The sequence below is a fragment of the Mus caroli genome, chromosome 10, assembly GCF_900094665.2.
Source record: "Mus caroli chromosome 10, CAROLI_EIJ_v1.1, whole genome shotgun sequence".
Taxonomy (NCBI): domain Eukaryota; kingdom Metazoa; phylum Chordata; class Mammalia; order Rodentia; family Muridae; genus Mus; species Mus caroli.
This window is the reverse complement of record NC_034579.1, coordinates 33,020,970-33,031,214: the sequence shown is the minus strand read 5'-3', so window position 1 is coordinate 33,031,214 and position 10,245 is coordinate 33,020,970. Positions and strand designations below refer to the sequence as shown.

At 39.1% G+C, this 10,245-nt stretch overlaps 1 non-coding gene across 1 annotated transcript; it reads left to right on the top strand.

Moving 5' to 3' along the window:
- The first annotated feature begins 10,138 nt into the window (after positions 1–10,138).
- Positions 10,139–10,245, top strand: LOC115032274. Its single transcript, XR_003837914.1, has one exon. It is a non-coding gene; the product is annotated as a U6 spliceosomal RNA (small nuclear RNA).

Genomic DNA, 10,245 nt, shown 5'->3' with positions numbered 1-10,245 from the left:
AAGAAAGAAAGAAAGAGAAAGAAAGGAGAGAGAGAGGAGGGAGGGAGGGAGGGAGGGAGGGAGAAAAAAACGTTAAAAAATGGCCTAAATCCTGACTGCAGTGCCATGCTCCATCAGGGACTTGGTGCCCCACCCTTGATTCTAAACCACTGTATAATGAAATACTCTCTCATTTGCCTCTCCCTACTTATAGAATCCTGGCCTCAAACAACTTTATTTCTATGGTTTACACAGGAAATGTAGCACAAATTAAAAGTCCATTCAGATTCTCTACTATGAGCTCCAAATATCAGCTGGACCCAAAACCAATAGTGAATCTACAACTAAGACTATATCCTTCCTTCTCTGCCTGGGATCCTCTATTTTCTTTTCCCAATAAGTGCCGTCGCTGTTGCAATAGTTACATAAGCCAGAGTCCCAGCTAAGAAACACAAGATCCATTCTTCATGCATTCAACATTCTGTCACGTGTTCCATTTCCCCTCCTAAAACCCTCTCACTCTGTCTCTGTCATACTGCCTCCAATTTGAAATGCCTCACGGAATACTCCCCTGCCTCCAGAAGGGTTGACAACATAGGAAAGGAACATGCAGTTCAAATTCTAGCATTGTTGCTCATTAATTATATGTCTTCACTAACACTCTGAAAAGAATAATGGGTCCCACATTTCCATCTATTGTAGATTGTTCAAGATATCTCTGCCCACTTAACTGGGAGATCCTCATGAACAATATAGCCATAATGATGCTGGACGTGCAGTACCATGTGATGCCTGGCAGAGAACCGAAGAAATAAAGCTGAAATGAGTTGAGTTGAGGTAGACTTCAACCTTTCTAGTATTCACTATCAGAATAACTACTGTTCCATTATTAATTGTATCCCAAAGGACCTGCACAAGGGCATGTACCACAAACTCCTAATTTGACCAACAGAAAAAATTTAACTATTTGTCATCTATTAAAGGGAATGTGATGGCTGGTTTTATGTCAGTTTGACACAAACTAGACTCTTCTAAAAGGAGGGAACTACAACTGAGAAAATGCTATAAGATCAGGCTGTAGGCAAGCCGGTGGGGCATTTTCTTAATTAATAGTTTATATGGCAAAGCTATCCCTGGGATGGTAGTCCTGGGCTCTATTAAAAGCAAACAAACAAACAAACAAAAACAAAACAAAAAAATCAGACTGAGCAAACCATAGGTAGCAAACCAGTAAGTCAAACCCCTCCTTGGCCTCTGCATTAACTTCTACCTCGTTTTCAGCCCTACCTGAGTTTCTATATTGACTTCCATCAGTGATATCTACAGTGTGGAAGAATAACCCAAATAAACCCTTCCCTTTTCTCCTTAATTGCTTTTGGTTATGGTGTTTCATCGTAGCAATAGTAACCCTAACTTGGAATGGGAGACTTCAATATCCTGCTTTATTTTTCATTCACATTAAAGTTTTGCATTTCAAAGTAAAAGTACATTCCATCACTCTTTCATGCATATGCATAAAATGGGATACATTTTCTCTTTTTATTACATTGACTAGCCAAATCTTTGAGAAAAATCACTATGAATTGATGAGAATAATACTCTTTGAAAAGAGTTTTTCTTCAAAGACAGAATATGGTAGAAGAAAAGAGAATTTGTTACACTTTGCTTTTGTTTCCAAAAGTATATTATGTAAATAGTTTCTCACTTATATGCTTTCTCACACAGAACACCTATGAAAATAATTTGAATAAATTTTGAAGAAGAAATAATTTTTGCTTGTATAAACCCTTGAAAAATAATTGGGTTTCAAACTGAGAAAAAATATAAGGTGCTCCCAGGTCTCAAAAAGTATGAGACATTGCCTGGTTTCTGGTTTGGTTCTGGTTTGGTTCTCCAGTATGATGAATGGATAGAAACATCTCTGCTCTTAGAAACACCATGACTGATGGAGACATTTTCTCCCCTACTGTCAAGACATACATGTCCTTTGCTGCATCTTGACATTCTGAACAGGGTGAGACCCAGCACAAGATTAGTTTCTGAATACACATGTTTCCTCTCATGAACTCCCAGACATGGAAATCAGCGTTAGCCACCACTCACAGAATGGACACCCTAGCAGTGTTCACATTAACCTAGAAAACCAGCCATCGTGAGGGTCTCTAGGCCAAGAAGAGAAGGAAAGGCGACGGAAGCAACGCTGTAAAGCCCCTCATCCTATGGGAGCAGGGAGTTGGGATGCAGTCCCCTGGGATACAAGAGTAGTCAAGGATTTCTTATTATATTGGTTGTTATCCCACATAAGCTATTCATTTGACACCATTTTAATGATCTTTATTCCAACATTTCAAACTTTATTCTTTGTCCTTGTTTTTTTTGTTTTGTTTTGTTTTGTTTTGTTTTTAAATTGATGCTGTGGTGGGATGTATATATTGATAGATGTGGCGAACAAGGAGACTCAAGATCTGATTCATGAGATGAATTCAGGTTCTCCAACCATATTAATTCAAGAAAATATATGGCAAACAACTCTAGTGAAATATTCTTTAACATGGGCTCTGTTTCTTATCCCACCCTCTGTCCTTCAGACACATGGCGATGAACTAGTGATTGCTGAGCATCACCACCACCACCATCACAATAACTACCTTCGGTTTTCGAAAGTTTAATGAAAAGTGTTCTTTTTCTTATCGCCAAAGTAAAGTTATTGAAAATGTAAATTAGTACAGAGGATGATATACAAAACACACAATCTGTATAGAACATTCCTGTTGACATTTAGAAGTAAGCTTGTTTCTTCTCATTCTCTTTTTCTGTCTACTGGCAACTCATTTAGGATGCTGTAGCCATTAACTCATGAACTCAAGTGATTCTCCCCTCTCAGCCTCTCTGTTTAGCTGGGACTATAAATACATGTCACTACTATGCTCATTCACTTTTTATATAAAACTTCTAAAAATTAAAAGTAAGGTATTATGCTGTTCCTACATTTGTATAGGTATCTAAAAATTTCAGGCTACTGTTTTGCCTGATAAATCATTATGACAAAGGTTTATGTAACAAATAAAAACATTACTGCTATTCTCAAATGCCTATATGTGCTAACACAAGCCTTCACTAAAGATAAATGAATGAATGAATGAATGAATGAATGAGTCTTTTTATGGACAGTCAGATGATTATTTTATTGAAGGGGTTTTGGCAGTATATGATATCAACTCACGAGTATTTTGTAAGCCCCATGCAAACATCACAAAATAAAGAAGGCAGCCTTGGTCACCACTCTCCACCTTGTTAACAGTATCTGAGATGGGGATAAGCCAAGTTTCAAAGCCAGGATTCAGACCTAGGCTGAACTGAATCCGAAAGCCCTTATGTCTTCCTGCCATAGCACACTGCCTGTCAAATACACTGATACTGAAGAAGAGCCTTCTGAAAGGACAGCCCACCTACCATAAAAAGACTCGCATAAAAAATGACATCTTCCACATTCTACACAGAGTCCAGTCAGTGCCCATCCCAGCGTGGCAGGACAGCTGTTCCTGACCATCTGTGTGGTGCCTGCTTCACTGGTACCGTCAGGGCCATTGAAATGGCAGACACATTCACTCAGAGGAAAATCAGAATGGATTTTCTTTTCTTTTTCAAGAAAGCTTTTTACACTAATCCACTTAATCCCAGGGTTGATTTGCCATTGAACTCTGAAGCAAAGCATCTTTTATGGGGACTTTCCTACCTTTGAACAAAATTTAAATTAGCCAATGAGCTCTTTCTATTATCCCTTCTTCAGCTAAAAAAGAATATATCTGTGTACAGAGTGAAGGAGGGAGAGATGCAGTGGGGCAGATGGGTCCTTTCAGTGAGATGAATATTATTTTACTACGAAGGCAAACTGTGCGCTTCAAAGAAAAACACAAAACTTGGATTATTTAGTAGCAATTAATTTAATTTTGAGTAGGATTTTTGGATACATGCCATGATGCATTTATTCAAAGCCGAACATTGCACAACATAAAGGAAGACCATGCTGTGAATTACAGTCTCTGTGACACTGAGGTGTCAATGGAAGTTATAGACTTAAACAAATGTAGCTCCTGGCAAGGATCCTTGATGCTGGAGGGGAAAGGGTATATGGAAACTATGTACTTTTTATTCACTTTTCCTACGTCTCAAAAAAAAAAAAAAAACCTCTTCCAAAGCAGAACCAGAATGACAGAAAAAAATATAGAAAATGTTGCTTTAATTCAAGTCCAATAATCAGAATTGTGTGTTTGTGTGGGTAAAGTTGGAATTGTATAGAATTTTTAAAAAGAGAGAGAGAGAGATTGTATTTTCATAGGTGTCTGCCTTGGGTGTTCCTGAGTCCTAACGGAACATAGAGTCTCCCAGGTCTGAGTTCAGCCCTGCAAGGCTGATCATCTGGGAAAAAGGTAGAGATGTGAACTCCCAGGCACCACCTAGAACCGCTATCTTAGTTGCTCTTTGATTGCTGTCACAGAAAACAACTGGAGAAAAGGCACATTTGCATTGGCTCACAAATCAGAGTGCAATCCACAGTGGTGGAAAAGTCTAGCCAGTAGGTAAGGGCAGATGCTCATATCACATCCCATCAGCAGAGAGCCAGTAACACTGAGAGCCAGTTTTATATGGGTCAATGTCTCATGCCAAGCACAGTGTTGTCCACCTGGGTGGACTGTCCCACCTCAATTAACTTCGTCAAGATGTCCCCCACACAGACAGTGCTAGAAGCCCATCTTCTAAGTATTTGTAGATCTCATCAAACTAACAAGTGAGATTAAACACTAATCCAGAAATTCCTCAAACAGAGCTAAATCATGTGTTTTTTGTTTTGTTTTGTTTTGTTTTATTTTGTTTCATTTTTTTTTTTTCAGAAACTCTCAGGGTTATTTAAGCACAGGCCAAGGTCCAACATCACTATTTCCACTATAGAACTAATGGGTTTCAGAGATGGGTCTTTCTTAGCCTTAGAGTTAAGCTGCCTTGGGTGGTTGGTAGAGAATCTGCTTAGCATGGATCAGTGCCATTCCCAGAATCCAGAACTTTTTTTTTTCATTATTAACACATAAGTTATTGAAAGCTAAATCTCCCATTTCACCAGCATGGATCTAAATTCAGGAATCCTATAGTGAAATCATCTGTGGAAACATAGAAAGAATATCTACTTCCCAAGATTGCTAAGATAATTAATGAGTTCAGGCCCATAAAATGAGTTCATCCAGAGACTGGCATATAAATACTCAGTGAACATTAACTGTTATAATTAACATGTAGCTGGAAAGTTCAAATAGTTTATTAACATAATTTATAAGTGATGCTGGAGAAACTGAACTTTGAGTCTGCTCACTGCTCTTGGAGTCTTTATTGCAGAAAGTGCACCAGTTGCATTATATATTGCTTTTCACTCCAAGGCATGTCCCATACACAGGTTCCCTTGCTCACCAGTGCAACAAGCCATGACTAACAATCTCTTCTCTGAAAGTGCATGAAGCAAGAGTGATGCTGATGTTGTACCAGGCCCACTGGACAAGATAAAGAGAACAATGGAGTGATGTTATAGTTGTTAGACAAACATGACATTATTGGGTAAAAGACTGGTGAATGGAGCCAAGCCAAGAGAAACATAAAGACACACTGAAGAAATAAACTGTTCAGAAAAATAAATAGCAGCTATATAGGCAGTAGACACAAATACAGGATGTTTTCTACAGCTGAAGAAATGATGCAGAAATGGTGAAGTCAAGGTCAAGGGTGGCTGAATGACAGAATAAAAATAATAAACGAAAAGGGTCTCTTAATATCCGCATACTTTTAAAAGGGGAAAGTTAAATATGTCTCATCTGTGATAAAAAAAACAAACTTATCCAGTTGACCAAAGCAGCCATGCTAAACACTATGCATTTAAGTCAGTTCTCAGACTAAGCAAAAATCCAACATAGAATAAGCATAGTGTACAGTGTACTAGCTTGAACTCTGTGTGTACTTGTGTTTGTCTGTATGAATGTGTGTGTGTAAATATATGTGTGTATATACATAACGGTGTATGTGTGTATTATATATGTGTATTTGTGTGTGTATGTATGTGTATATATATGTATATATATATACACATGTATATATATACACATACATACATTCATATATATCTGGGGTGTGTGTGTGTGTGTGTGTGTGTGTGTGTGTGTGTGTGTGTGTGTGTGCACATATTCTATGTGACCTTCAATCTTTGTCTGATAGCCAGCATAATTCCTACTAAATGGTCAGGAAAGAAAGTTAAATCCTCCAGAAGATACCAAGTCAAAGAGCATCTTAGCTTAACTGGCACTAACTCAAGTCTAACTTTAAATTACACCAGGGTTCTTAGAGCCATTCTCCTCAAGCCATGCTCCTCTGGGGTGGTGGAAGACAGTAAAGCTCATTCATAAACCGCCGCCAGCCCACAGGGCAGAAACAGAAGCTGCTGCTGCGTTCTCAGAAGCCTCTCAGCAGGTGGCATCACAATAACAACACAGAATCAATTCCTGGCCATATATTCTTATCGATTACTATAGGAATCTAGATTGGTAACAGACAGAAACTATGAGAAACACTAGGGCCTTCTGCACAGATATTTTTCCTTTGGTGAAATAACCAACCAGAATACTTTTTCTACCTACGAATCTGAAACAAGTCAGAGTAAAGTCCTTGATATCCTAAGGCACATATGAAACGCCAGATCAGAGTGTTATTGGGTACCCTGTGGATCCAGTCTCTGATAAGCAGCACTATGCTTTACTTTCTATGAACTCTTGACCATTTGAATTCTATAACATTTCAAAATCAACAAAGTATCTAAAATGTATTAAGGATACTGCCACAGAAAACACAGATCTTGGAAAATCTCCTCCATGTTATTAAATTAAGATTATACTCTTTGGACTAAAATTTAAAGCCACAATAGTTTTATCTTTTGTACTATTTCCCAGGCCAGAGTTACACATTAGTAAGCAGTTGGCTGCAGGCCTGACCCAGCCTTTCCATGCCTTCTGATGGCTTCCCTGCACTCAAGGAATTGCTGAGTCTCCTGGTGTGGTGGTACTGATTAAAGACAGCACTGAAAACAGACTGCCATGAATTATTTTTTCTGGAACAGAGTTAATTTTATGGACTGTGCTTGCTTCCTCTCTCAGTGGGATATGGCCCTTGGCTAACATTTAATATAAGCTGTATGCATGTGGATCTAAGTGTTTGCCTGTGTTCAAAATAAGATGCCAAAATTATTTGCTGTCATTTTCTTCCCCCCCCCCAAGCTTTTTAAGAAGATTTCTTTCTAACAGGTAAGCAAAAACAGAGTAGAGGCTCATCAAATCATTGCTGACTTAGCCTTAGCAAATATCATCTGCTATATGTCAAGGGTTGCTCTATAAAACCTCATGGAATACATGCTTATGTCCGCTAAGATGTGATGGTTGGGTTTGCTTTTCATAATGTTCTATTCTGGGGAAAAATTCCTGTCCACCCATCTTACAAGCAGTAGTAATGGTTTTCCTGTCTAATTAAAGGTGTTCTCTCTCTCTCTCTCTCTCTCTCTCTCTCTCTCTCTCTCTCCCCCTTCTCTCTGTAAGTTGTATAAGTGATCAAACACTTCCTCTTTCATCCTGGCTTGCCAATTACTGCCAAATTCCCAGTCCCTTTGAAGCACCTCCATTAGCATCTGTGGAAGATTTGTATGTTCTCTTTTATTCTTAACTCTATGTTACACCCCACTCTACTTTGCATACCATTTCCTCACCTAGCTATAATTTGTTATACCTTAGAAGAGATTTCTACTGCTGCCTAAAGAAAATATCCAGTTAAAAGATAATGGACTGAGAAGATAAGGAGTATGCAAAAGAAGGCAAAATGAGAAGACTTCTCAAAAGAAGGCAGGTAAGGAGGTGAATCTGGAGAGAGGGAAGAAAGGAAGGAGGGGGAGTGGAAAGGAAGGAGGAAAAGGAAAAGGAGAATAATAATAAAAATATTATTATTTTATGATAAGAAGCTAGACTAACAAACAAGTCTCACAGAATTCAGTTAGAATTTTATAAATAATGAAACAGACTGCTGTGGACCAGAATTAATATAAAAATAATCAGAAAGCCAATATCCAAAGACTGTTCTCCAACCTTGTTATTCATTATCTATCTATTGCTATGTAATAAGGTCCACTTTGAAATGCAGTGAGGTGTGAAATGAACCTTTCCTTTTTGTTTTTGAAACATAAAAACATAGCTAAAGCTTCACGTTCTTTGGCTAACAAGTCTATCCAACAATACTGAGGTGAGAAAAGAGATGATGCTGTGGGCGTTTTCATGACCATTGGTAGTAAGAATGGAGAAGAGCATGGCGCTCTGTATCACACACCATACTATACCTCAAGCCAAGAGAGGAACGGCATGGAAGAATTTCTTGTAGAAACCAGTGTTGTTTTCTGTAGGAAGACACTGGTTTCTGTCTGCCTACTAAGCACCTGGGGAGCTATCCGATCTCAGATTCCTGCCCCTTCAGAGAAGGCTTAGGAAAATATGACATGTGGACCTCTCTCTCTAGCTTATGAACTACACTAAGGTAGACATGATGGTTGTCTCCCCTCAGAGAGCTCCAAGAGACTGAAGGTACCTAACAGAAAATGTCATGGAGCTAAAGTACAGTGGCCACAGTAGGGATGACCTGCAATCCACACAGTTTTGAAAATGTAGCAGAACTGCAGATGATAGCAAGGTTTCAATTACACTGACAGACTGCTGAGGACCTCTGCAACAGAAGGAAGAAGGTTCAGAAAGGGTAATAAGTATGCATCACCACCCAGTTGTATGGAGGGATGGTGTTGTGGACATCCTTGGAGGGTCCGTCAGGGGCCCCACTAACATACCAGGCCAAAGACGAACACTAGGATTCTGCCACAAAACAATAGTTGGATGCTGCAGAGTGAACATAGAGGAAGTTTTGATCCTTCTCCTCTGGAGCCAAGGGAGAGGGGGTTGAAAATAGCAGAAGTCTAATTATAAGCTTTAATTAAACTTCGTGTAGTTCGAATAACTAGATATAGCCACAGAAAACAACAGGATTTCTAGGTCCAGAATGGAAATCTTAGGAAAACATCTTTGTTTCATACTTGGCTTCTCAACCTAGCTTTTCCCATGAATCATTGACATTATTTTGGAAGTTTGACTCAAAATGGAAGAGCACAACATATGAAGCATTGCTAAAAACAAAATGAAACCAGGCTAAAAACTTTGTAAAGTATGTGTATTTGTCCCAGAATGTGGTCATTTTTAATTAAATGGGAGTTTTAATTAAAACTAAATTGCTAAAGTCCCGGCAGTAAAGCATTGCTTTCCCTAACTCAGGTAAATAGCTGGGTTTCCTTGATGCCTTTCTTTTCTCCTTTCCCCAGATTCCCCTCATTTTTAATTTGCATTTCTCTAATTAGTTTAATTGGAGTGACGGGGAAAGTGGGCAGATAAAGGCAGCATTTGTGGGTTTCAGGGAATGAGATCAATTCTCGCCCTCTTGGAGGACAGTGTCATATAGTATAGGAACCTGCAGCCATACAACATTTTCATGTGCAGCGAACTGGATTTTATATGTAACACGACACCACGTCTTGTTTGGAGGGAGATGGGTTTTTAAGATGGCAGTGCAGTGCATACTCTGCATGAACCCAGCAAGTCTGACTACCTCATCCTTAGTGGATGCAGGCACTCCCTTCTCACCGAGCTTCCTTCCCAGAACGACCTCATTTGCTTTCTCCATGCAGCAGTGCCAAATGGTCTCCCATTTGGATATCAAATTGTGCACTCAGATATCCTAAATCATTTGCAAATTGCCTTCTTAACTGTACTCTAAATTGGACCTTCAATTTTTTCTCCCCATAAAAATCAAGTTTTCAAAAATGCATATAGTTTATTTTCTTTCCCACTGACTGCTTCTGCAAACTCTCCATACACAGACTATGTCAGCTCACTGGAAACAGCGGCTGGAAACAGAAAAACCGGGCCTTAGTCTCCAGTCCACTGCAACTCACTCCCTCTTCAGCAGCTGGCACCTTGATGAGCATAATCAAAGTGACTGCACCTAGGTAAAGGTATATAAAATCTAGAAGACAATTAAGATTACATCAGTGCTCGCTTCGGCAGCACATATACTAAAATTGGAACGATACAGAGAAGATTAGCATGGCCCCTGCGCAAGGATGACACGCAAATTCGTGAAGCGTTCCATATTTTT